The sequence below is a fragment of the Ambystoma mexicanum genome, chromosome 3q (assembly GCF_040938575.1).
Source record: "Ambystoma mexicanum isolate Mex_15411 chromosome 3q, UKY_AmexF1_1, whole genome shotgun sequence".
Lineage (NCBI taxonomy): Eukaryota > Metazoa > Chordata > Amphibia > Caudata > Ambystomatidae > Ambystoma > Ambystoma mexicanum.
In genome coordinates this window covers 1,059,279,372-1,059,307,190 of record NC_090926.1, presented here as the reverse complement: position 1 = coordinate 1,059,307,190, position 27,819 = coordinate 1,059,279,372, and the positions used below count along the sequence as shown (strand labels likewise).

At 46.1% G+C, this 27,819-nt stretch overlaps 1 protein-coding gene across 4 annotated transcripts in view; it reads right to left on the bottom strand.

The window, feature by feature from the left end:
* SLC25A10 (solute carrier family 25 member 10) overlaps positions 1-27,819 on the bottom strand; it is a 257,944-nt gene that overhangs the window by 165,540 nt on the left and 64,585 nt on the right. The window contains exon 1 of one of the 4 annotated variants that reach the window (XM_069655281.1): positions 5,525-5,892. The exons of 2 other annotated variants lie outside the window; for them this stretch is intronic. The gene's annotated coding sequence lies outside the window, so the exon portion shown is untranslated. Of the gene's footprint in view, positions 1-3,391; positions 4,077-5,524; positions 5,893-27,819 lie in introns of those variants that run through there. One more of the 4 variants, XM_069655280.1, reaches the window with a different exon arrangement.

The window sequence follows — 27,819 nt, the reverse complement described above, 5'->3', positions numbered from 1 at the left end:
GGACAATCAGAAGGTTAGCCATTGTGCAACCCATTACGGTAAGATCCGTAATTCATAGAGTCTCTCTCAGAGAGGTCAGCATTTGATGCACTAAAAATTGCTTTTTATTTCTTGGAACCCCACACACTCCCAACTTCCTTCTCTGTCTATTATCTCGACAGATCACATAGGATCTTTCTATACACCAATCTTCTCCGTCCTGATGAAGGCCGACCAAGTTACAGCCACACAAGAACAGCTTTGAGGCCGAAACACAGTTGTGTAGACCTTTTTCTATGTCACAACATCTTCACACATTAAGTACTTAATGTACTGCAATTGCATTACTCTCCTCATGGCATCCCCCCCACAAGGGATCATAGAGATTGTAATTGCTACTAAACTTGTCCAAAAGGAGTCATTTAGGCAGATGTATTTGTATATTCTTTTATGTACGTTGTATATATTTTATTGAATGTCCTGTTTCTTCCATATATATATATATATATATATATATATATATATATATATATATATATATAAATAAAACATATGCTCTGATGCATTAAATTTGAATCACATGCAGTAATCATTGCCACCATTTGTATGTAGCTTGACTGTGAGGAGTAGTGTTTCTTTTGTCTGTGGGTTCGTATGACCTTGCTCAATTGTACTATATAAATCTTGCCACTGGTCGCCAAAACACTGCCTCGCCGTTCTGCGACAGCAACGGCCAGGCCTTGCCATTTCGACATCCTATAAGCAGGGTAGGTGGGAGGGTGGGGAAAAAGAAGAAAAAAAAAAAAACACTGGTCCTCCCTTGTCGTGGTCGTCCTGCTGGGGCTGCAACTTCCTGAAGACTGAGACCCGGCGGCTTATAAACCGCCTGGCCCGCCCCTTCCCATTGTGCTTCTTCGCGGGCTCTCCGCCCGTCAGGATACCTCCCCCTTACCCAGGGGGGAGGGAGGAGAGGACGGCTGCCCATGTTATTAGGGCGCCTCCTCCATTATATTCACGTCGTCCCCTCCATAACCTGGGCATTTGTCCATCCTTGTACCAACATGCTTGTCCATTCTATTCGCCCCTTTCGATATTCCCCCAGGAAAGGTGCAGAATGGCTGCAGATTTATTTTCACAACATAATAAACGCAAAACACTGCAAACAAACCTTTATGAAAATAGTTCTGAAGGAGCGGCAACCCGCCGACTCCTCCGTTGTCCAAATCCTGTTGCCCCCTTTTCCCAACCAAGTCCACTGTAGGTCAAAGACCACCCCCAACCAGTTCCTGGGCTGGGGGGTGCCATTTAGTCGGGGGAAGATGAGCCCTCATTGCTACTACCATTTAGGCCCCCAGGAGCGCTGGTCCAGAGAAGAGCAAAAACCCTTCCGGCTTCCCAACGGCTCATTAGCAGTCTGCATCTTGCCACTGGTCACCAAAACACCTCCACATCAAAGTTGGGTCCACGCCCACCATGGCTACCCCCCTTCCTTCTCGCATAATTACTGCAGCTTCCAACCTCTTCGTACTAAGACCTTTACTCCAACTCATGCTTTGTTTACATTATTACTCCTTGGTTCCAACTTCAAAATGCGATAAAGCCCCTTCAACATGCTCCTCTCCAGCTTTTAATAGGCACAACTCCCCCCACTACCATTCTTGAAGTTCGCCCGCCCCTGCAGGAGTTACCAGGCTGGGGGAGCGCCGTTCCTGGTGGAGGAAGCTGAGCTTTTGCACCTCGTGCGATACAACCCGCTGCCTTCTTCCATGTTTTTAATCCTCCCCCCTCAATGTGCTCATCGCCAACTTTTAATAGGCAGAAACTCCCCCCCCCACAAACCAGGCTGGGGGAGCGCCGTTCCCGACAGGGCAAATCTGAGCTTTTATTCCTTTGTTAGACTTTAAAAACCAAAATGGTCTTCTTTCCCCTCTTGCCTTGTTCCTCTCCATAATTTATTAAGCTAACTCTAAGAACATGAATTCGATATAACCTAACCCCAGCACCAATATTACACTTACTATAAGCACGAGCCAGGGCCAATTCCGTCCTTCCCCGGGGCAAAACACACCAAAATATTACTGATTTGTAACCGACAATAATGAAATTTAAACAGGCCTTGTCAACCTTCTTGCCTAAGATATAACCTCATATATTTGCTAATCCTCGACTTCTGTGTCAACCTCATAGCCCCTGAACCCTAATTCTAAATTGTCTGCTTTCCAGCCCCCCAACCCCCTGGTTATCAGTTACTCCAGAGTACGGGCGTGGGCGAGTGAGTTTCAATTATGCTTAGCCTTCTCTTTGGGTTTTCCGCCACCCCTCCGATTTCCTTCCCCTGAAGTCATGCTGTGGTTCTCCGTACCATTGCCAACTGTGTGTTGAAATCTGCAGATTTTGCCAGACAGAAGGGCAATACCCATCTTCAAACTTCCAGCAAACCGCCTGCTCCCCTGCTGATAACTGTGTCGACTATTCCAGGAGGAGCAGCTGCGGAAAGACCCCCTCCTCCTGTCCCAGTCATACCTTTTCTCCCTCTCATGATGCGGCTTCTCGTCCTGCCCCTCATCCCCAGTCTCCCTTGCTGGCACCATCTTCTCAATGTAAGCCCCGACATCCACCTGCATCTTTAGCCTAAAACCCCAGTCATATTTTAACCAAGCATCTGTACCATAAGTCAGGTATAAGGTATGGACGTACTGCTCGTATGCCAATAATGCCCCTGCATCCCATGGGAATTTTTCGATCATGAAAAATGCAAGCATCCTGAAAGCTGCCAACCAATTGTGGATGTTCGCTTCCACCTTGGCCCCTCTCCCTATCCTTCTCACTCTCCTTTTCTGATAATTCATGCAAGCCCATCCCCACAGGCTTTAAAACTAACAGGGAGAATATCTCAAAAAACTCCTGCCAAATCCTCTCCTTGTAAGACACAGGAATGTGCCACACCAAAGAGTTCCCTGCTGCCCATACTGGTGCAAAGCCCAGCATCGCCCTCCCATACTGAGTGGTATCACCGCACACAATCCCCTGCCCTTGGCTAGCTGCCTGCGTTGCTACCGGCTGCTGCCTGCCACTCCTCTGCCCACCGCCCTCCCCGCAGAGGTTCCCCAGGGCATTGCAGAGGCTTGATTAACCCTCACCTTCCCCTGGTTGCCTGCCGGTGCAGCCCTCACCTTCTGCTGCTGACAGCCTCCTCCCGGCGGGTTTCCACAGTGTAGTGAGGAGGTTTGACCCATGACTGTGGGGCTCTCCACCCACCCCCCACAGACCCTCACCCAAGGTTCCCAGCCTCTGACTCTCACCTTGCTGGTGCACAACCTCTGCATTCTTCCCCACATGATTGAACGCATTTACATTACCACACAACAGTTGGCCATTCCCCCCCATCCCTGTAAGAAATGCATGAACATACCTTTGACCTGATCCAACGATGCAGGTCCCACCGCTGACACCGCCACTGAGCTGGCCACAGGCGCGCTCGGTTCGCTGCTGCTACCCCTTGGAGCCTCCACAGGTAAGGCCACCAGATTGTCAACAGGCCCCTGATCTCTTGCCCTGGTTCCTGCCCCCGCTGCTTTTCACATTTTGGCCTCCTCTGCCTACTGCCTACTGCCTACTGGCTTTCGCCTTAGCGGTGGGCATCAGCTTCCTCTTGGCTGCAGGTTCCTCATCCTCGCTGTGCCGGCCTTCCTCCTCTTCACTAGCCTGGATCTACTACAGCACCTCCTCTGCTGAAAAGTTAGGGAACAGTAGTGGCGATTCAGGCCTCTGGCTTGGCCCCGCTGCTTCATTGCCCAGCTGTGTAGCCACCATGTGCAACCAGTTTGGCCCATGCTTGGACACTACCATCAATACGAAATGCCCCAAATGTTTGTCAGGACAGCAGAACCCTGCCATGCCCTGTGCCTGTATGGACATTTTTTCTTGTTGCAGTGACCTCCTGGCACATGCACTACGCAGGCAAAGCTCTCTGTACTCTGACTTGCGGTGTCCTTCCGTTCAACCAAACGCTCGTTTCCGGTGCTTTCAGCCCTGATGTAACGGCAGAGCCGTGAACCCACTATTTCCTGGCACACCACTGCCAGTGTTGCCAGGTCCGCTTATTATAAGCGACTTTGGGCTTGTTTTTGCCCAAAGTCGCTTATAATATTTGGAGGTCGCTTGTCGCGGTTTTCGTCCGCTTGTTGGACCGTCTGTGCGCGTGTAATTGGGCTTGTTTATATTGCTGTTAAGCCCATTACACGTCGCACAGAGCGTCCTGCACTGGGCTGCTGGCAGCATTTGACGGCAGTTGCTGCTGTGTCTTGCTCTCGGGTGCGAACTGTATTTTGAATATGCTTAAGTGTTTGGCACTGATGGGATCGTTACTTGCCCACCAGGTGGCCCATCAATGCCAAATGCCTAAACATATGCAAAAAAAACGCACTTTAAAAGTTTTGTCATGCAGGCAGACACACTGACATGTAAAGATGTAAAGAAGGGGATTGGTTTAGTTTAGCAAGCGTCACTCTATAGCAATATTATCCTGGTGGTATCCCCAGTGCTGACGCATTATCCACCAACATCCTTTATTTATTTTTTAAAAACTTTTTTTTGCAAGACTGGGTTAGAGGATTATTCGAATCTATATACAACATTTCCTCAGAAAGACCATGTTTCTTTTCAGCTTCCAATTGGCCATGTTACAATATTATATAGCGCCTTGGATTAAGGCGCTATATAAAACAATAAATACAAATATTTCAGGGCCGTATTATTTTGCAATCTGGGACTTCTAGTCACCATGCAATAAAATATTGTTGTTCTAACACACTATGTCAGTGTTCTGTCTATGTATGTTTTTCTTGTTGTGTTCTGTTTCTTACTTTTGAGACCTTTCCACAACTTTTTAGGTGCACGCTTGTTTTTTCCGCTTATTTGGATGGGAGTCAGCTTGTTTTGGGCTTGTTTTTGAAGGGCATTCAGCTTATTTTTTCCTTCCGACCTGGCAACACTGACCACTGCAAAGGCTTGTGTTTGGCAGAAGCCTCAAAGCACCTGCTCTGCCCACAAAGAATGCTCTGTACAGAGCCTCCAGGCCCCTGCACTGCTTCACTGCTGACGTTAAATATAACTGTAAATTTCACTCAGCACACAAGCCGGTTTCCCGAAGTCTAATCGTGCTGCTTGCAAGTTCCAAAGGTACAAAATCAGAACACTGAAGCCCGGTTGTTTACTCCCCAAATGCGGCGCCCAAAGCACGGCACACAGGTACTTGCTGCTTGGCTGACTGCAAAACTCTCTGCGCCTTAGTTCGTTTTGCCGAGCCTTACGTTACTCCACCCCCCAAAAGTCTTTCACTGCACAGCAGCCCAGGCTCCTTGATGAATATTTAAATGAGGCATAGGTCCGAATGCAGCGCAGTCCTTTTTTACAAGTTTAACACCCTTTGGCAGCCGGGTGTAAAATCAATTACGGCACAGATTTTCACCCCAAAGCAAACCGGATTCAAATGTCCTCCACGACGTAAAGAGGCAATATTATTTCCGCCCTAAATGCAGCACACCTTGCCCACCGGCCTCCGGTCCCGTCTCGTTGCTTCGATCCATCGCTCCAGGGCACCCGTTTCTGCTCACGTCTCCCTCGCTGCAGCTCTGCGGGCTTCACTCCCGGGGCCCCAGCTTCTGATCCAGTCTTCCACGCCGAAGCTCAGCAAGCACTGCACTGCAGCTCCCCCGCGCTACACCGACACACGCGGCAACCCTGCCTGCTCCACCTCCAGACATAACACAATCAGCTTCCACTTCTCTCCAGGGGCCTAAAACAAAACACACTGGTCCTCCATTGTCACAGGGGTCCTTCTGCTGGGGCTGCAACTTCCTGAAGACTGAATAAGCCGCCTGGTCTGACCCTTCCCAATGTGCTTCTTCGCTGGCATTTTTCCTTGTGTCGCGGGCTCTCCGCCCCTCAGGATACCTCCCTTTTACCCAGGGGGGAGGGAGGAGAGGAAGGCTGCCCATGTTATTAGGACGCTTCATCCATTATATTCACGACGTCACCTCCAGTCTTACAGGTTACAATGAATTTTCCAGTCTTTCCCAGCACTCCCCGCCCCTTATCAGCACTTTCCCTCTGGGCCCCTTCCCCGACTAGCCTGGATGGTTGGGCATTCCCTTCCCGAATCTGGTCCACCCCCATCCTCGCACTTTAGTCGGTGGTCCTCACCCCTGGCTCCGCTTCAGCACTTGCCTAACCTCTGGGACCCTTCCCCTACCCCCTCCACATTGTATGCAGTTCCTCCTCCCCCGCCCCCCACTTTCCTTCCCTTTTTGTACTTTGTTACTGCACTTGCACGATCTGAATGTCACAAGGCCTGGTAGGACCGTTATTGTTATTCTCGTCCCCTGTCACCCCACCCCCCTTTTTGTCTTGTGGCACCTGGATCCACCATTTGCTGTATAGGCGCCTTATAAATATTCGATAAATAAAGATAAATCTGGTGCTACTCTTGTAAGAAGTTATGTAATCAAGTGTTCATACTGCGCCCGTCACCCCCATATTGGTCTTACAGCGCCGCCCAGCCTTGACAGATTATCAGCAGCCGGCATGATCCATACATGACTGACAGCTGGCATAGATGAAACACATGGGTATAAACCAGCATCGACAGAATTGGCAGCTAAAAGATTCAGGATTTGAAGTGCAACATTTCCTCATTGCTTTTGCGAGACTTTGGGAGTGCGTTTTATGAACGATGCCTTGAAATCGATGATGCATTTCTCTATTGGTCCCTTGTAAAGCACTCAGACTGCTGGGTTGCCACTTCAGGGAGCTGAACAAATGTAATGGAGCAGTAGGTAGGGTCGTAGGTGGACTGATTGACTACTACCCCGAAAGTGACACCCCAGCGAGGACCTGCTAAAGCAAGCCTATCAAAGGGTCAGAGGGCTTTGGAGAGCCGTGAGAAATCAAGAGACATTAATATTCAAGGCTTCGAAAGCCACAAGAGCCTGAAAAACCCAGTCGTCCCACTGAGGCCCCTCTAAAGCAAGCCGGTCAGAGGGCACTAGTAAATGGGGAGTCCTGGAAACATGAAACAGTGAACAGAACTGGGAGGAGAGAGAACCTGGAGGCTTCCAGCATTTAAAAAACAGGACAAGGACACTTTCAAGCACCAAGTGAGAATTTGTGGAATTGTGTTAAGAAAATCTAGTCTTTCCTGAGAAAAGGAAACTTTATGGAGTATATGTAAGGGCTTCAGAACTTGGCATACAGAACCTGTAAGGAGGATGAGGACTGTACAGCAAGAAATTGATCAACTTTGTGTAAAGAGATCCAGAACTGGAGAATCTTTTAATACCTTGATCTTGGAAAAGAGATCCAAGGGTTGGGTCCGGCAGAAGACAAAGACTGAGGCTACTGCTCTGGCCTCCTTTTTTTGTAACATTTTATTAATTGGTAGGGCCAGTTGGCGATTAGGATTTGGATTAAGGATTTTTTGGGGGACTTTGACGAGCACTCTTACTTTTAGTTTTGTTAGGCAGGGAACTTCCCTCATAGCTATAGGGCTGGATAGGCATTAACATGTCACGACTTACTCAGACTCCTCCTTCTGGTTCGCCACACTAGGTTTCCCATGGCTGTACATGGTTTGTTCTACCGTGCATGAACTGCTTGTCCCCAAGTGCAACAATAACAAAAAAAGAATGCCAGTATTGAGGCAGTTAAAAGACAGACCGCTTGTCTGGAGGGCCTGCCCACTCTGCAGTCCTCCGAGTGCCCCTCGCATACCTGCATGATTCTACCTGTAGCAGACAATTGTCCCGTGGCACTTCTGCAGTGACTGGGAGGGCCACGCTACTTCCACCTCTGCTCAGGCATGCCTCTGCCAGCCAGTTTATGGCCGGCAGCACATCAGACCCAGTTCACAGCTGGCATGCGTAGTCAGGGGAATCGGGCCATCTCCGGCATCCTGTCACAGCCACTACCCAAGCCGCACCTGGCATACGAGGCACAGGCATTCTTCTGGCCTCCACTGCACACACTGCCCAGGCCAGTTTCGGCATACGCGGCCCAGAGTTCTCAGCAAATCCTTTCGGCACACCACAAAAAAGACACCAACCAGACCACTCAAGGAGTTTTCAGCCTACGGATTTGGAGGGTGTGCTCCTCGTGACCCCCAAAGTAACCAAGTGGAGGCCAGTGTCTCATTACTCCTCAGGAGGTCTTCCTTGATCTCACAAACCTCCAGCTAAGACCCAGCAGGGCTGCCAGACTGCATATCCACAACCAAGAGTCATCTATCATGGCACAGGCGCCTCGCACATGAAAGGCCTAGTAGTGATATTTTCCAAGACACACAGTTAGATGTCCATTTAAATCCCCTAATTATTCCTCCATGCTAGACATAATATGGAGAAAGCGTCGGGGGATCTCACTGTATGGTTTGCAGCGAATCAAAAGAGGGGCGTTGACTCTTGTGGACATTGTAGTCCGTGTTTTATTAAACAAAATGATTAATGCCCATCTTGCCCTAACACTATGGGTGTTCCCCGCCTACTTGAGGGGTGCATTGGCCTACAGGGAACTCTGGAGATTTCCAGGTAGGCCTCTGCGCCCTGCACCCTCATGGACCACTTGTGTACGAAGTTCCAAATAGTCATAAAAAAAGGGGTGGGCTTGCTCAAAATTTGTAATATGGGACCACTTTTAATATTATTTCCAGGTCCTCTTTTGGTTCCGGTCCCATCCCGGCCTACCTTAATAACTAAGGTGCTCGTCCATCAGTCAGTCAGGATTGTCCAAACAAAATAAGTCGCTGGCCAAACTACCCTCACTGACCCTACAACTATGAAAATCAGGAGAATGACTCCCTTCTCCCGAGGTACTCCTAGTACCAGACATTCTAAATGTGAAACAAAAAAAACTTGTAAAGGGTTCGGAGGTCAGTCTTATGTGGTACTCCTAGTACCGACTTTTCAAATAGATGAATTATGAATAGTCTCTTGTGATTCTTCTCAGAAAACTCTTTAAAGCGATTACTTGGCTTTCCCATCTTAGCCCTCTAGGGATTCTCTTATTATTCCTCGTTTCTGATTTGGGATTCTCAGCATCACATGAGAAGTCATTTATAACGCGCCTGTATACATGTTTCTAGGTGCAGCTTTTCATGGACTTTTACAGTCTCTCGATATACTTTAAGGATTGATTCCATTTCCAATTCTTCTAGACTTTTGCTCATATCTGGTTTCCTCTTTAAACTTATTTTGACTGTGTACAGTATGTAGAGTAAACGTTCCCCTTTCCTAGGTAGCTTTATCTCTTCCAATTCTCCTTCAGTATTTAACCATTCAACAGTTCATTTCATACAATTATTGCTCTTGGGTTCCCTTTTTCTCCAACGCAACTCTTTTCCAGATTTATTACTGGACGAGTGAACTGACTTTTCTAATGATCCTTTATGGTCGTCCAAGGCCTCCTGTTATCCCCATTACCTCTCGAATGACCGGAGAACCTCTGTGGGAGCCTCTGCCTTTCTAGTTCCTTCTTTGTTGGCCAGACTGCCGGCGTCTCTCCTGCTTCAGCGTCTGCACGGTGCCACAGTCATCCTGCGCTCAACCATACTGACTGGTGCTTCCAGTCATCAGTGGTATCAGCGTTGTTACCTGGCCACCTGGTTCACCAAGGATTCCTATCCCTGGTCTCGCCACCACCTTGGGATGTACTCTGACCCTTTTGATTTCTCTGGCTATTTGCTGGTCCAGGCTTTAGCTTATCAGCCGATACGCGAGTTTGAAATGTCCACTGTCTCACTATCTCTCACTCTGGCTTGTGTCACGCAGCTCAGGACCTTTCATAGCGGACCTCAGTCTCAGACAGAGTCTCTCTCTCTCTCTCTCTCTCCCCCACCCTCCCTCTCCCAATGGAGTCCCTTTTATTCACCTCATCAGGGATTGGAGCTTGGGCTTTAAATAGATCATTTCTATTCCTCTTGGATAACAATGTCCTCTTTAGGATTCTCCTCATCCCAGTAGAGATAAATCTTAGTTTTGGGTATCATGGTTTCCTCGTCCCAGTATGAATAGTTCCAAGTTCTTGGTATATCGCTTCCTAGTATCATTCTTGGTACTTGATGGAATCTGGTTTTCAGAAGCACCCCATGTAGGCCATAGTTTGTACTTTTGGAGGGAGTTCCTCACTGGAATGGGAGTCTTTCTCCAAAGGGCAGTCTCTCCCGGTGAGGTCCCCCACTTGCTTCTACCCCTAGGGAGAATTTTGCAGAGCGGGCTCACCTCCTTAGCCCCAAAGGTTGGGGCTCTCCCGAGGAGAAGTGGCAAGTTCTCTCGATTCATCAAAGGTTCCAAGGGATATTTCCACATTTTGAAGGCAGAACACAGTCGATTGTGTGTGGCCTCCAAAATGTCATAAGATCACACCAAGATACCCCCTCCAACTTCACATGAAGGAGATTTCCCCCTCCCCACCCACCCGCCACCACCACCACCACCACTCGAAACCCTGACTCCCACACGGCTGGATTTCAATGAATTTGGGGATTTCACTCCCCCAGGCCCGTCCACCCCTTTCATCCCGCAGAACCAAACAAATAACACTGACCTCGCTTGTGTGCTACAGCGGCATTTGATTTAGAAAGAACGTTCGGAGAGGTCTCCGAGCTGTCTTTTCAAATAGTTTTATTTTGTTTCAAGTATCTTAAAGCAATTTTGTCACTCCATATGGACTGTATACACACCATGGGACTTAGTCTATAAAAGACATTTTTCCCCATGAAGCACAAACACTTCTGAAATGTTCCCTAACCTAGAGATGCACAATCAATGTATATAGTCACACCCCTTAGTTCTGACAAATAACAGGGACCAGGATGTAATCTCTTAATTATCATACCAGGTGTATTTGTAAAGCGCACGTTCACCCCCAAAGGGGCATCTTGGTGCTAATAACAGAGGTTTTTTACCCAATTTAATGGTACTCATATCAACCTTGGAAAGATGAAGGGCTGAGTGGACCTGCCAGGATTCGCACCTGTGACCAGGAGGTCAAACGCAGGTCCCTGTAGTCGATGCATTAGTCCACTGAGCCACAGACCCGGACTTATCACTCCCCCTCAGCATCATTTCCCCTTTATATTATATTCATATATGAATTTCTTTGGCTGTATCTCAGACAGGTGGGCACCCTCTTAAGGACTGGTTCAATTTTCTTCCCCCATCCAGGACCAGGTGGGCAGCAGTCAGCAAGGTGGGATAAGCTATCCTCCACAGCCAGTCTTCTGTCTCTTCCATTGACGAAGGCCAGGGATTTGAACTCCTGGCGGGCCTCACTTACAGACTCCGCTAATAATCCATCAATGGACTCAAAAGGATAGCAATCTGTTCCTTCTACTTGCTTTTATCAATTCACCTTGCTCTCCTCCTTCCCAAAAAGTCAGTGGGTGAGCCTGTCTCTAGTATGTGTTTGACCTTGCTTTTTGTAGGGGTGTATCATTTCTCCAATCAGATTGGTCATTGTTCCAAAAGAGAAATACCTCTCTGTGATCAGTCGGCATAATAACGAAGAGGTCAGTCTGATGGAAGAAATATCCATACCCATTTCCCTCCCTTTTGATGTGCTGTCATTTTAGGGATTTCTTGCATTAAACATTGTAACATTTAGAAATGGTATGTTTCACACATATGACCACTATACTGATTGGCTCACCAGATTACTGGCACGAATAATTGAATCTTTATCAAATGGCTAACTACTTGCAGATTTTGGCTTATAATTTATACTTTCATACACAAATTATTTTTCTATCTCAACGTTACTGGCACATCACTGTGAATGCTAGGTTATGTGGATCGTACAGCCCCTGGCCTCTGATTGGGCAGACATCTGACGAGCCTCGCCAGGCCTGTTTGGAGCCCCACTCCCTGCAGCCGCCATTCCATCCGGCGCTGCAGGTGAGTTGGGGCATGAGAGAAGACCCTCCTGGGCTTCTAAACGCACCATTTTGGCACGTGGTTGGGGCCCCGTGCCCCAGCTTGCAGCCCCGTTTCCAGGCTTCCCCCTCCCGCCCTCAGCCCGCCTCCCAGCCCAACCCCTGCCCACCCGCTTCCTGGTTTCCCTCTGCCCGCCTCCCTACACGCCCACCCCATCTGGATGGGCCCACATACCCCACATCAAGGACACTCTAGGGCAGCCCTCTGCCCGGCAGCCCTGCGGCGAAGGACCCCGAGCAAAGGACGGCCCCAAGGCGTGTCTGCAGGTGTCCGCAGGGGACGCCAAGCAGGTAACAGACACCAACAGAAACTGTGAGTGTGGCATGGGTGGGGAGTAGAGCAATCACTCCACTCCAGAAAACATCTGCCACCCCATCTTACCTCCCAATAACAGAGTGCCATAATATTAGCATGTGCACACTTAGATAGAACTGTAGATATTAGCATGTGCACACTTAGATAGATTTTGAACATTAGCCTGCATCGCATCTAGATGGAATTGTGAATAGAATTGTGAATATTAGCCTGTGTCGCATCTAGATGGAATTGTGAATATTAGCATGTCCACACTTCGATAGAATTGTGAACATTAGCCTGCGTCGCGTCTGGATAGATTTGAGAATGCTAGCATGTCCACACTTGATAGAATTGTAAAGGTTGGCATGTCCACCCTTGGATAGAATTGTGAACATTAGCCTGCGTCGCATATAGATAGGATTTTGACTGAAGAATAGAGCATGCCCGCAACCTAGATGAAACTTGAATGTTAGCATGTGCCACACTTAGAGCTGCGAACACCAGCCTGCACCGCATCTAGATAGGGCTGTGAATGTTGACATGCCCACACCTAGATAGAATTCTGAACATTGGCCTGCGCCGCATCTAGATAGGATTGTGAAGGCCAACAAGTGCCACACTTAGACAATACTGTGAATGTTAGCATGTTAAAGGTCAGGTAACCCACTAACCAATACAACCTCAAACTCTGCATACTTATCTCACTCAAAAACTCACACAACCATCTCTCGCACCACAAGCTGCACCCACTTCACAACACTGCAACACCACATAACCCGGAGCAACAGCGCACGCGGACTGACACAGATCCAATACCCGCACCAAATTCAACATCTGGTGTATACCGAGTTGAAGCTGCCAACAGAACACAGCTCCTCTCACTATCATACTCCCTCTTCACCTTACTAACCCATCCCCCTTATCGTTTACAGATCCGCCAGAGCGCCTGGGGACCAATTCCGTTGGTGACGGTGCGCAGTACATTCCCTTTAACATTTAACATAAAATTACAAATGTGCCTACTTTGTATACTGAACATGACCTTAAACACATTTTCTATACCACCTAATAGGCCATTTCAAGTTGATCATTTTACAAAAGAATAGAACTCAATACGAGGTTCCGCTCAAGAATTCTGAGTGAAATAGTGAATCTCAATGTAACATTGAAAAAGGCATCTGTTGGGGTCTACCAATAACAGGGGATTTGGTGCATTTGCTGTGTGTTCAGAGCTGAAAGTATTTAGGACTTAACCTAGCAGTGGCGCACCTTTGTAGTTTGAAGTTCCTGTGATTTCCCGGCCCTTGCGGATCGGACATAAAACATTTTCTTTTTCCAGGTTTCAAGATTTCCTTTCCTCAGGAAGGCCTGGAAGATTAAAATAGCAGATTGGACAAAACAGAGCCACTGGAATCAAGCTGAATTCCCATTATATTTGTTAAGATCTTAAGCCCATCACACACAGATGCAGTCCATAAGGAACCACCCTTCGAATTAATTAGTTCAGCTCCCGGTGAGAGTCACAGGACAGTCATTGTCTTTCTGGCTCAGCTTCACACAAATTCCTATTACTTGAGCTGGGGAATGATTCGTTTACCCCGTGTTGGCCAATTTGACCGAAAATATTTAACCATATGGCCTAGTTGACCAAATTTAGGCTGTACGAAAGGATCGTGCAGCCCAAAATTCTGTCAACTAGGCCATACGATTCCATTCTAGCGAACCCCTGCTCCCCTTGCTCATTATAATGGGAACGGGGGTTGCAGGAGTGTCCCCCGCATCTGGGGGGCGAAATCGACACCGCAGGGTCAGAATGAAGGCAGCCACTGAAAGGTAAGTGGGGGGGTGGGAATGTATTGGGGGGGTCAGAGGGGGTATGGATTTGTTGATTTTGGCCTTGGCAAATTGGGTTTGCAGTGAAATGGACTACGGTCAATTGCGCCGGAAACAATTATGCCACGTCAAATCATACCAATCCACATCCCATCTCGTTGTATGTCGTAATAGTCCTAGCTTCATTTAATTTGGACCCATTCACAGTGGCAGCTTTAAAATTAATATTTTCCTGTTCCCCTAGATTTTGCCTTTTCATAAAACTGCAGTTTATCCATCGTATTGGCTTATCAACTACTATCAAAGGTCCACATTTTCAACATCTGTAGGTTTCCTAATCTTAACTCTTCATTTCTGTAAAAGAAAATAGAACAAACAGCAGCAGAAAATAGTCTCTCGGTCACTTTAAAATGTTGCACGTTTCTCTGATTCATCAGTTCTCCCTTTTTCATTAAGAGCTGTGAGATATTTTCTTGTACTTGGTAATTTTATCGTGGGCCTTGTCAATTACAGCGTTATTTGAGGGGCTGCAAAACATTGCACATTTTGCTTGCACGTGTGGTTTTCAAAATCTGTGCAAGGCTGCAGCTTACATGTTTGTTATATCATGACACTTTGCTCTGCATCTTGTCTTTGAATTGGATTTCCATACAGGTAAGAGGCCTGGAGATGGTAGTACTAGGGGAACCCCAATTGCATTTAATTGTGCAGGTTTTTGTTATATATATACTTAAAGTGCTCTTTGATGAGACAAATGTGGTTTACAAGAGATCTCTTTTCTAAATGATTTATTTTTGCATTTCCTTTTGAGATCATGAACAAACCTCACACCACTGTCCTGATAAGGAAGCATGACACAGAAGAACTGTTTGACTTTGTATATTGTCTATTAAATTCAACATGAGGACTTCCAAAAACAAAGAACACAGGAATTCATTATCATGCACAGCAATTTTCATATACCCTCAAACAGAGGTTTCTGGCCTGTGCTTGTAATGTGACCATCTTTCCAATGTCATTTTATGGTGAGGTCCTTCTTCGGACGGCTGTAGACTGTGCACCTGCAGATCCCCAACTACCACCCCTGCAGAAAGTCGCCTCCAGAAATTGACCAGGGCAAACCAATTTAAATCTCAAAGTCTTGTGTTCCAAGTTTTGGTCTCTTAATCTTTTAAATAATACCAACATCGGTTTGTGACCTCCACTTAGATGGTTTCAACATCTATTGGTGTCCTCTCATGTGTATCAACATGTGTTTGTAACCTCGACACGTGTTCCCCCACGGTGGGGTCAGTGGATCATCAGGAGGTTTTTCTACAATTATCAAATTATTGTCATTTAAAGGAAAATTAAAAAGAAAAGGCAATGAATCAAAAATATAAAGAGGTGTAGGTGCTGCAACTCAAAAGAGCACTTAGTTCGGCTTTATAACATGAATCATCATGTATTTCTCTAAAATAAATAAAATGACTCACCCTTAGTAGGTTCTTATATATATTTAGTTGCTTAGTCCTTACTTCCAATAAGTCTATTTGGTTTGGGTGGTATTTACCTTGAACACTGACTGTTGGTCAAAGTTGTCTTTATGTTTTGGTAGTTCGCCTGTGAGTTTTAAAGAAATAGTTTTAATTACTGTTGTCGGTAGGGGGGGGTGCACTACAGTTAACAAGGGTTGGAATTCTCATATTTCTTAAAATAATCTTTTCTTACCTTATTGTCGGCCGTTAGTGGGATTCAGTTGTCCTACAGAGTTTGAAACGCTGATCCATGCTACAGATCGGCAAATCAAGATGGCCGCGCATTTACGAGTCAGCGCGCCGACGTTACCACATAATTGGACACAATGGAGTCATCGTGTAAGGTTGCTTCACGGCCATCTTGGGTTGGAATGAGTGCTATGTTCTGCCTTAGTCGGTTATATAGAAGACCAAGGTCCTCATTTCTGCACATTCGGGGTATTTAGTACTTAAAGGATAGTTCCGGGACTTTTTTTTTATTGTCCCTACGGGTCGGCCATGTGTTTGTAAGCATAAATCGGTAGATCGTAGGAAACTTTCCTATGGACCTTACCCGACTTTTCGCCCATTATCGCACTCGAAATCAGCCTCCATTTTGTGATAATCCTATCATTCCGCCGCATCGACCTGGCTCACCTGCCTTTGCGGCACTAAATCAAATCCCCCGCCCCTGAGCCTGACATCAGCAGACGCGTACTGCCCATTTCAAGCACGTCTCGTGTCAACAATCGCTGCGCCTCAGCTATTGACGTGTTGCCATGGAAATGGCAGGACGCCTCTTTCCCCAATAAGTATAAACAGACCGTTTCACAACATACAGCAGCAGATTTTCGATTCCATTCCTCTCTCTGTGTTACTTTGAGTATTCTGTGACTCGTTTCAGTGCTCTGGTCAGCTACCTTCGCCGCTTGTAGCCCGTGTGAACACCTGTACCATCTCTGTAAATTATTTTACTATCTTTACCGCACAATGGCCACAATAATGCCGTATATGTACGAGCCCGAGTACACCGAGGAGGAACTACTGGAAAGGCAAGCACGCGAAAACGATGGGGATTCGGACGGCAGTTGGGAGGACCAGTCAACGGATGAAGAGCCTGGACCATGTCGCATGGACGGCGTCTCCACCTGGTGCACGTGCAATCGGTGCGAGCTAATGCCAACTGAGGAGGAGAACTGCTGCTGCCGTGAAAATTCCGGGTGCTTGGCCTACATTTCGGAAAGCGAGCAAAGTCTGCAGGAAGGCGAGCAAAGTCCGCAATGCATCACCGAGCTGCCAGAGTTCAGGGAAGCCTGCCTCTCACGGACAGTGTTGAGGATGATGATGGTGCTTATGCACGAACTTCATGGCACTGTTCGTCCGCGTAATCCGAGTAACGAGTAAGTATACTCTGTTTGTGATGTCAGTGATGCCACCACTATTTCATGGTCGTCTCCCACATATAAAATTACATTTACATATCATTCGAACGCATGTAAATTGGTTCCATATAGTGCATTTTCTAGATATAATTTTTTTCTAAGAAAAATGACATGTGTTACCTGAATCGACATTGATAAGAAAGTTTGGTCAGTTTAATACAGTTTGCATCTTTTTTTTTCACAGGTGGTACAGGCTGGTGGCCTATCGTTGCTTCACTTGGTGGCTTCACGGGAGGCTCGGACACCGCGTTCGGAGAGTAATACCTGCCTGTGCGGTACTTGCCATTAGACAACATTTCCCCAGTGACAGTGGACAATACCGCGGATTTTCCCTCGATGTGCTGCAACCTCAACTTTACAATGTGTAATGTTTATTATTTATGTTTAACTAAAATCTAAAATAAAGCCCAACATATATTTTAACAATGGTTGTTTTGATTTTTTAAATGAATCTAGTGTATATTCTCCTGGGAGGGTGAGGTATTTATAAACTCACCCCCCTGCCTTCCATGTAGTAGATCCTGCAGCCATCCTCTTACATTCAGTTAGATGGCCTCTCCTTGGTGAGGCCCTGCGGCAAACGGGTCTTGTCTGCACGACCACCGCCCCGATCCACCCCCCCCCCCGCCCTATCAAAGGCAGTTCGCACCAGGGTACTTGCGCTGCTGGCAAGTGGAGCTGTCAGGGAGCGATAAAGGCCAAGAGGTGCCAAAGACCATGTACACTTCAAAGTGGTCTATAGAGCATGGGTTGTTGTTCCCATGTCTACCTCCAGACCCCGTGTCTCCTGCCAAGCATCCCCCCTCACGCTGGACGCCCCCCTGCAATCCACATAAGTGTGTCTCCATTCACGAGTCTTCCTGTGTCTTGTCTGCACGACCACCGCCCCGATCCACCCCCCCCGCCCTATCAAAGGCAGTTCGCACCAGGGTACTTGCGCTGCTGGCAAGTGGAGCTGTCAGGGAGCGATAAAGGCCAAGAGGTGCCAAAGACCATGTACAATTCAAAGTGGTCTATAGAGCATGGGTTGTTGTTCCCATGTCTACCTCCAGACCCCGTGTCTCCTGCCAAGCATCCCCCCTCACGCTGGACGCCCCCCTGCAATCCGCATAATGCCACGACATATACACGTCATTCATTCACAAACACACCCCTGTTTCGAATTCTTTATAACCCACTTCATATTTCTAATGAGAACTTCTTTGCGCTTTGCTAGTCAACCCGTGAAGGTGCTGGTTATCTGCTCTTCATCTCTGTGAACTTCCGTGACCACTTTGAGCAAACTCGTCAGTTTGCACCTGTGAACTGCTCCCTGTTCTACGACAAGAAACTACTCTGATCCCTGCATCTAACTGTTTGTTCGTCAAGGTAAGTCCATGTACCATAATCATTTTGCGTCCAATTTTTTAATTTATATCTATTTGCTAGTAGTCATCAAATTGCATCCATGTTTTCTTTTCGTTCACGACAGTACATGCAAGGAACTAGTCACATGTTCTGAGTTTAGTCAAATTACTTTTTCTATTTTTTGAAAGTTATTGAAATACTTATCCGCATGTGAATAACGTGTATAGTTCCAAGAACCAAAACGGACCTTGCATTGAACCTTTTATGTGTCATTTAATGTTTTAACACATTGGTATTCATAGAGAATTGTTGATCTTTACTTTTCAGAACTTTCCATAATGCCTGCCTGTTCCATTGGCGGTTGCCCTTCGAAGACCCATAACAAATCTGAAGGTACTATAATGCATGTTTTCCCTAAGACAATAGATCAGATAAGAGAATGGGTCCGATATTGCGGATATCCAGCCTCTGAGCTAGAAAGTAGAGTCCTAGAAGTCTTTGCGGACAAGAGGGGTGATCGATACCGCATCTGCAGCAGGCACTTTAGCCCAGACATGTACTCCACATCATTGCTAATAAAGAAGAAAACACCGCGAGCGAGGCGAAAATTGCTCTCAACCGCTATTCCCACTCTATTCGTCCACATCCCTCCACTGGTGAGTCAAGTTTACGTATTTGTCTCTCGGCCTTGCGGTAGTGTGTAGCATTAGCTAACAATAATTTCCCCATTTATGTATCCACTCAATATGAAGGCGGAAGATTCTCCATCCGTGTCGTTATTGCAGTCATCAGCCACTTCAAGCGCCTATCGGGTAAGCTTACTTAGCTATTCTGACACTGACTTGTTTTAGGCATGTATATCAATAGTTTTAATTGATCGTGTAATTATTTTACCTAATGGTACACCACAGTACTCGTCCTCTAGTCTTTGTTTTCAGTTATAATTATTGTTATCCAAAATAATGCAAGTACTGTCTTTCAGGGAGATGCTGAGGAGTCCAACGCATTGACGACAACCGTAGATGTCACTCAGATGCTCGAGGTACGTTTCCGGACAGTTCCATCGATGGAGATCATCAGATCTTGCATTCTTGTAGCGTGATTGTTACACACAATGTTTCTTTCGTTTTTAGCCATTGGTATGTCCTTCTGTCGTCGCCCTCCTATGTGTCTTCTTTTTTCAATATTGTGTTCATTACTAATGAAAGTCCTATGTTTCAGGGAGTCGATGGAGCATTAGTCCAAGAAGAAGGGGGAGCATGCAGTTACGGGTCGGCGCAACAGCTTGCAGAAGTGTGCACCGCAGTTACAGCGTCCCTTGATGTTCTTATGCATTTCGAGGTATGGATACTGACAGATCAATCATGCGAGATCAAATGACGTGATTACATCCGCTATACTTCCTTCTTTATTAACGCAAGTACTATGTTTCAGGGAGCTGACGGAGCTTCTTCAACAAGAACATCACCCCTAGTAGTTGATGCAGATCTCTGGGTGGTGACACTTCCAACGATGGAGCAAATCGAATCATATTTAGATATCCATTATTTATTTTAGACAACTGATCATTTGTGCAGGTCTATTTAGATGAGCCGTTGACGCCTGCAGAAAGTTTATGTTCTTTTAAACAAAATAGAAAACCATACTAATGCAATTACTGTGTTTCAGGGAGTTGCTGAAGCGTCATCTTCAATAATATCATCAATGGAAGTCTATGCGGAGCCCGAGGTATGGATCTTGACAGTTCAATCTAACTAGATCAACAATGCGTGAACTATTGTCGTTTGAATGTTCTACACAATGCGTTCATTCGTGTTTTGCTATTGAGATGTACGTATGGGTATTGGTCCCCAAGTACATTTTGTGTTTTCAATATTATTATACATACTAATGAAAGTTCTATGTTTCAGGGAGTCGATGGAGCCTCAGTGAGTGATGGATGTGCTTATCATGAAAATATAGTCGTTGCAGCGCGAGAGGAAGTGGAGACATGCACACACGAGTCGGAGCAACAGCGTCCAGATGTTGAAGTTCGAGGCAAGAAAGTTTCAAAGAAAAGAAAGCAAAAGAAGGTTAGTGTCCTGTTCACTATATTATGTTGTCTTTCACTGTCAATAGTTCAATACTGTAAGTTGTGTTTAAACTGAACATCCCTTTTCTAATCTGTCCTCTAGTTGCGAGTGGGTGTAAGAACTAGATCTACACAGACAGTGAAGCGAACGAGAGATGTTGCTTGTCAAACCTTTTGGCAGGGACTTGAGACTGGAGATGCATCGTGCCAATGGGAAGAATATGAAGTGATTGACAACGGAGCTATACCACCACCAGCCATTGATAGTGAATGTCCTCCTGGTAGTTTGGATGCAGTCGGAGATCAATTCACAGAATCCACACCCGCAAAAAATAAGAGCGCGCGAAAGTTGAAGACATTGTTTTTTTCTCCCATCTCCGGACAAGGAACAGATGTTGCAATGGAAGAGAATGAAGTGGACGACAATGAAACACCATCAATATCACTCAGCATAGCGGAAGACGATATCAGAGATTGTACCTTTCATGCGAGTGACATGTCCTCAACGTTACAGGCCGAACCAGCTGGGATGCAGAGTGACAGTATAAGGAAAGAGGCCAAATTCATTGTATTCGATAGCTGTTTGATGGATATTATTATGATGAAATGTGGGCATTGGGTTGGTGGGGAAGTATGTGGGGAGCCATTGATTAATGTGACTCGTGCAATTCGAGGCACTAACCTTAAAATACATGCCACCTGTACACAATATCATCCGTTCGCATGGTCTGCACAACCCATGCTGGGGCAACTGCCAGCAGGCAATCTACTTTGTGCAGCGGCCGCACTTTTTAGTGGTTCAAGTTTTAAAAAGTTACAGTATTTCTTTCAGTTTGTGGGAATCCATTTCATTGCGAAAAGTCAGTTCTACAAATACCAAACCGATTATCTATTTCCAGCCATCAGCGAAGCTTGGAGAATGGAAAAAATGTCAATGGAAAGTACATTCGCGGGCAAACGCTTCAGGCTAGCCGGTGATGGACAGTGCGACAGCCCAGGATTTTCAGCCAAGTACTGCACCTACCACTTTCCGGACATGGAAAGTAAGAAAATTGTGAGTTCGGTGGTCGTGCAGGTGTCACAAAGTACATCCTCAGTGGCCATGGAGAAAGTTGGCTTTGTAGCATCATTGCAAGAACTACAATCGCGGGGAATGGTGATCGACCTGATAGCCACGGACAGACACGTTTCAATTGCCAAGACAATGAGAGAAGAGTACAAAAATATAAATCACCAATTTGACGTATGGCATCTTGCAAAAACAATCAATAAAAAATTGTCGGCTGCAGGAAAAAAAAAAGATATGCAAGGTATTTCACAGTGGTCCAAGTCAATCAGCAACCATCTTTGGTGGAGCTCAAAAACATGTGAAGGGTCGTTGGAAATTCTACTGGAAAAATGGCGGTCAGTAATGTTGCACTGTAGCAACGTACATCGATGGTCGACAAATGAGCATTTCCACAAATGTGAACATGGCCATTTGTCCACAGAGGAGGCACGGAAGAAGAAGTGGTTGATTCCTTCATCACCCACTCACAAGGCCATTGAAAAGATTGTATTTGATAAAACTATAACAAGAGATTTGAGGGGACTCACGGAATTCTGCCACACAGGAGATTTGGAGGTGTTCCACAATATGTGCCTAAAGTACAGGCCCAAAAGATTGCATTTTGGCATGGAAGGCATGATAAATCGGACTCTTCTAGCGGTCTTGGCACATAACCATAATGTTGGCCGTCAACAAAGTAGGACGACCGGAACTTTAGGGACGCTTCGCTACAATAAGGCCTTCACTAAAAGAAGTAAACAATGGGTGATCAAACCAGTGTTTGAGGATATGCAATATGAGTTTATTGAGAGACTTATCGTAGATGTCCTCGATAGGCACATACATGGAGTGGTGAACGAACCTATGCAGGGGACAACTGCATTGCCACCCAACATTGCCTCTGTTCCATGTCCACCTAAAGCAGAGCTCATTGAGAAATACACATCACGGTTTAAATGATTGTAATTTGATTGTCTGTTCTCTCGAGTCTCCTCATGTTGCAGGCCCATTGCAATTAAACCAAACAGTAATATAAATCATTTTTACAAAAATTATAGAATGTTTCCGTATTACAAACACATGGCCGACCCATAGGGACAATAAAAAAAAAGGCACGCAGACAAGATGCCCTTACACTAACTGCAGCTAACTAGAAATGTGTGCTCGCTCAAAGTGAAGGTCAGCTGCTTTGATGTTTTGCTCGGGTGGCGGAACGGCCCACGACCCAATATAAGGTTCTATTGTGATTTGACCTTGACAGGCCGGGACCATCCTGAAAGACTAAGAAAAGATAATGAATAAAATTTCAGAAACGAAACGATGAGCCACGTTCATTAGAAGAAGTAACGTCGGCAAAGAAGGAGTGGTGTTTCGGGTCTGCCCTACACAGAGACACAATGGAAAATGCAAATATAATGTAAGTAACTTTTGATGAGTTTATACCGCAATTTCATTACTATACAGTGGCTTTAAAGACGGGTTCAGTTGTACTTGTTCGTTCTATGTGGCATATTGTTTTCTACCGCGCACTATCTTGAGGAGAAACATCTGCTTTTACTGAAGCACCTCAAAACCTTCCTCTTTGCTTCTGCTTTCTCTCTCCCTCTCCCCTGCTACAACTGGTCCACTGTCTGCGACCTCGGTCCTGGGCCCTTCCACTCTCCACCTGCACTGCCTCCCTGTCAACCCCTGCACTGGGGGACTGTCTCAGTATCCTACAGCCCCCCCTTCCCAGCACTTGTTCTGCACTTACCTTGCACTTGCCACCAGCTGGCCCTATTTATTTATTATTTTATGCTACTTACCTTGTACTCCACTCCCCCCCCCCCCTCCCTGCCTCGCCACGCCTTTAAACACTTGTGTACACCCAGTAGCGCTGTCCTCGCTATGATTTTAATAAGGATCTGATGGTGAGACTAATTTCATTTTTTATGTTTTTAGGTACATCATTCACTACTGTCTGTGTCACGAGTACCAGACACCGGCGGACGGCTTCTACAGCCGCCAGTTGCTTCTCCGCGTGAACAACGTTACCACCCTGACCATTTTATGGGACGATCGCCAAGTACAAGTATGCCCTTACGCGGTACTAACGGTTAGATGCAACATACCTACCGTTGTGGTGGCCTAGTGCCTCGTTGTTGGAACAGCCATGCGATTATCAGTGCGACCGAAGAGCTTATTTTTATCGTAAACCAACACCCTGTGTACTGCACACGAACATCGCTTCCCTCAAGACGAACTAATTTGGATCGAGAGCAAAGAAAAATGCAAATCGCTGAATATTCTCTAAACATTTGATGTCCAATAAACGTACTTTGCCAAATGTACAATCTTGCCGTTTGCTTTTAAACCACGGTTTCACATTCCGAATTGTGGCGCTGTATTGTGAGATGCTCTAAGACCCTGTGTACAGCAAAGGACCATCGCGTTCCTCAATACGAACTTTTTGGAACATGAGCAAATAAAAATGCAAATTGCTGAATATTCTCTAAACATTTGATGTCAAATAAATGTACTTTACCACATTTACAATCTTGCGGTTTGATTTCAAAGTACAGTTTCATATTCCGAATTGTGGTGCGCTGTATTGTGAGCTGATCTGTGTTGATTTCCGGGGTCTGTGTGGAGTCGCGTAGAAGACGCCTGGGCGCGTTTGCCTACGCAGCTCAGTCACGTCACGGATAGAGGCGGGGAATATGAATGTTTTGATAAAGTCTGTTTCAGGGGCGGGGGATTTGATTTAGTGCCGCAAAGGCAGGTGAGCCAGGTCGATGCGGCGGAATGATAGGATTATCACAAAATGGAGGCTGATTTCGAGTGCGATAATGGGCGAAAAGTCGGGTAAGGTCCATAGGAAAGTTTCCTACGATCTACCGATTTATGCTTACAAACACATGGCCGACCCGTAGGGACAATAAAAAAAAAGTCCCGGAACTATCCTTTAAGTATAACGCTTACCTTAACTCTGCGGGAACACCACTTGAACTCTTCTCAGAGAGCGATGTTATTCTCTAGTCTAAACCTTAATACCGAGCTGGATTCCTATAAACACACAGAAATTATCCTAAGCAACTTAACTTTCATAAACAAGGGCACTAGCTATGTGTTTGCAGTAGTAATATTATATACCTTCTCTTTACCGTCTGTCTTTTTATGGTGGGCTCTCCATCCTGCTTCAGCGCAGGAGCGCTTGTTCTGAAGAAGGGACTGAGGTTGCTGAATGCTGAATGGAGGGCGTCTATGAGCAAGATTTAATTACAACCTGACTAGAGAAATATCAGAAAACTGTGAATGGGAATTACAGAGAACAACCAGTGACACTGCTACCCTTCCAAAAATAAAACCACTCAAGAACACTCGGAGAGTCGTCTGTTCAACATGCTACTATGTGTGAGTGAAAAAGGACTGGAAGTGGAACGCGAGTGACTAGCTTCAGCAGGAGGGTGCCCTTGAGGAACGTTAACACAATGCCACAATAAGATACTCTCAATACCTAAGGCACTTTTCAAGAAAACAACACGTGTGTGGGAAGGTTGCCGAGTAAAGTTGCTGTGACTGGAAACTCTCAATACACTATGGCACGCTTCAATGAGACAACAAGTGTGTGGAAACGTCCACCGTGTAAAAATGCTGTGAGTGGAAAACTCAACGCACAATGGCACACTTCAAGGAAACAACATGTGTGTGGAAACGTTTGCCGTGCAACAGAGCAGTAATTGGAAAACTCTCTAAATACACTACGGCACACTTCAAGGAAACAACAAATGTGAGGAAATACTTGCTGCGAGAATATGCTCTGAATGGAAAAACACCTTAAGCACCTAACGCACTTCAAAGGCAGCCGAGAATCAGTCAGGAGCTAGCGGTGACTGGAACAGCTGACCGACAGGAATTACGAACGAGGACTCTGAACTGCGGAATGAATGCTGTGACGGAAACCTGGAAACTAAACCAAACGTAATCAGGGAAATGCTAAAACTGAGGTGCTGAGGAAACTGTGGAAGTTACAGGCAGGTTTTAACGGAGACAGAGCGGACCGTGATAAGCGTTAACTGCAAAAGCAGAAAGACGCGAGGCGCTGAGCACTCGAGGGGAGGGGCTTAAGTATGGAGTTAGAAAGAATGCCTAGACCCAAACTGACTTCAGGAACAAATGAGGCGGCCATGTTTGGAAGTCAGGAAGTGTCTCCCTTGCCTGCTCCTTCACCATTGAGTCTGCGCTCCATCCATGAATGGTAGATGCAGGACCAGGTTTTCTTGGGGCTTCTGTTGGGAGTTTTGGCCGTGATCATGATATTAAGTCATTATACAGTATCTACAATTACTATACTTTTTAAAGGTAATTTAAAGGTAATGACACATCTCATTGTCCTGATGTAATCCAGAGGTACATGTGTTCATAAGCTTGATCCATTTTGCTTCATTTCTTCTCAATAGTAGTCATTTGTTTCCACATCTGAGTGTTAAGATGACTTTCTCTATTCCAAAGAAGGTTATCTGGTCTAGATTCTCGACTTTGAGATTTAAATTGGTTGGAAATCACCCTTACGACTACAAGGTGTGTTGCTAGTACAATAGAGGTTATGGGAATTTGCATGTATTGTGACATTGGGCCTCATTACACGGACGGCGGTAACCATGGTGCTAGTAGCGCCATGGTTGCCGCCGGTATTTTACCGATTCCGCCTTGGTGAATGGGGGAATTACCGCCTCATTCCAAGGTTGGCGGGGCGGTAATTCCCCATTCACCAAGGCCCTTCCCCATTCCCATTTGAGCCCCCATAGGGCTCAATGGTAATGGGGGAAGGAGCAAATAACGGTACCGTATTTGGTCTGGCCACACGTTAAGGACGGGACCCACTGAGGTACCTCGTAGTATGGCACTAAGGGATTACCGGTGCCCTTACTGGTGCCGGTAATCCCTTAGCGCCATCCGTGTAATGAGGCCCATTGTATAACTCGGGTCAAGTCATGGAGGACAAGAAACCCTGCTCTTAACAGGCCTTCAGTTCTCACCTAAAGGAAGTGTGCAAGGTATTTGATGGTATATAGTGATTTTGTGTGTGCACCGCAGCAGAATCTATCCTATATAATAAAAGGCCATAGGTAGGTTTGTCCAATGCAGTCATGCGCGGGAGAAACTGCCCGCTTAGCCTGTTGTGACTGATAGAGGAAGCGGTTGCCTTACGATATATAGTGGTCCTACTGTGTTGGAGAAAAATACTTTGTAGGTTTTCTTTATCATGAATTACAATCAAATATACCACATAATATATTTACACTCTGAAAATGTCTTGCTTTACGCACTTTGGGCCATTTACATGGGCTTTCACACTGGTTTGTAATAAAAGGAGATTTGTAATTGCACTTCGTTGCACCGTGTATTCCAGAATCGCTGGTGGAAAACTCCTAGTTCCTTTGCTCTTCCCCTGTAGATATTTGTGTTAAAATAAATTGTGACCCAACATTCTAGGTAAAGCTTCGGCACTAGTGGGGATGAGAGGGAAGATTTCACCACACAAAAAGTGTAAGAGGGCGCGTTTTACCCTGTGTGTTCAACTCTTTCCTGCATGGGGTGTCTGCAGATTATGAACTGTCACTTTTAAACACAAGGTGTCACAGTAAACCTACGATTCCCTCTGTTGCTCCGACATGCACTATAGGTTCAATTTATTTCAGGTTGGCATGAAGACAGGCCTCTGCATCGCACGCATCTCTGTAGGGGATTTCTAAAGTGCAAACCTAGATGGGAAAGAGTAGACAGCTACAAGTGAAGGTACAGGGCTAGCAAAGAGCTGGATTGGAATGGATAGGCGGAGCAAGAGAGGACACACCTCTGAAACCCCGGTGTTCGGTTGGGTCTCTTTGGGCAGCTTTACCCCAGACGCACCCATCACTCATTTCATGAATCACACCTCTGTACTCTGTTTTATCCGATCCAAAATCTTCCAGCTGCAACTACCCCATATGAAATATCAGGGTGCGAAATTCTTCAGGGTGCAAGGTTCTTCAGGGTGCGAGGTTCTTTCTGGGGTGCAGGGATTGGAAGACTGGGAACAATAGCATCCTCTAGGGAAGAACTTTCATGGAGGTCTTTGTGAGGTAAACATTATTTTACCATGTTCTGTGCACTCAAAAAAAAATGTTTGAGATCGTCCTGAATGCAATGGGTTGGCAACATATCTTCTTAGTATAATTTAGGTGAGATTCTGGTGCCGCTTTTGTATGTCCTCAAGATACAAGGAGTGAAGATGGTGCCAATTATTAAAACAACACTTATTTGTCTCTCCAAAAGGTTGCTCCGTTCCCACCCATTAGTG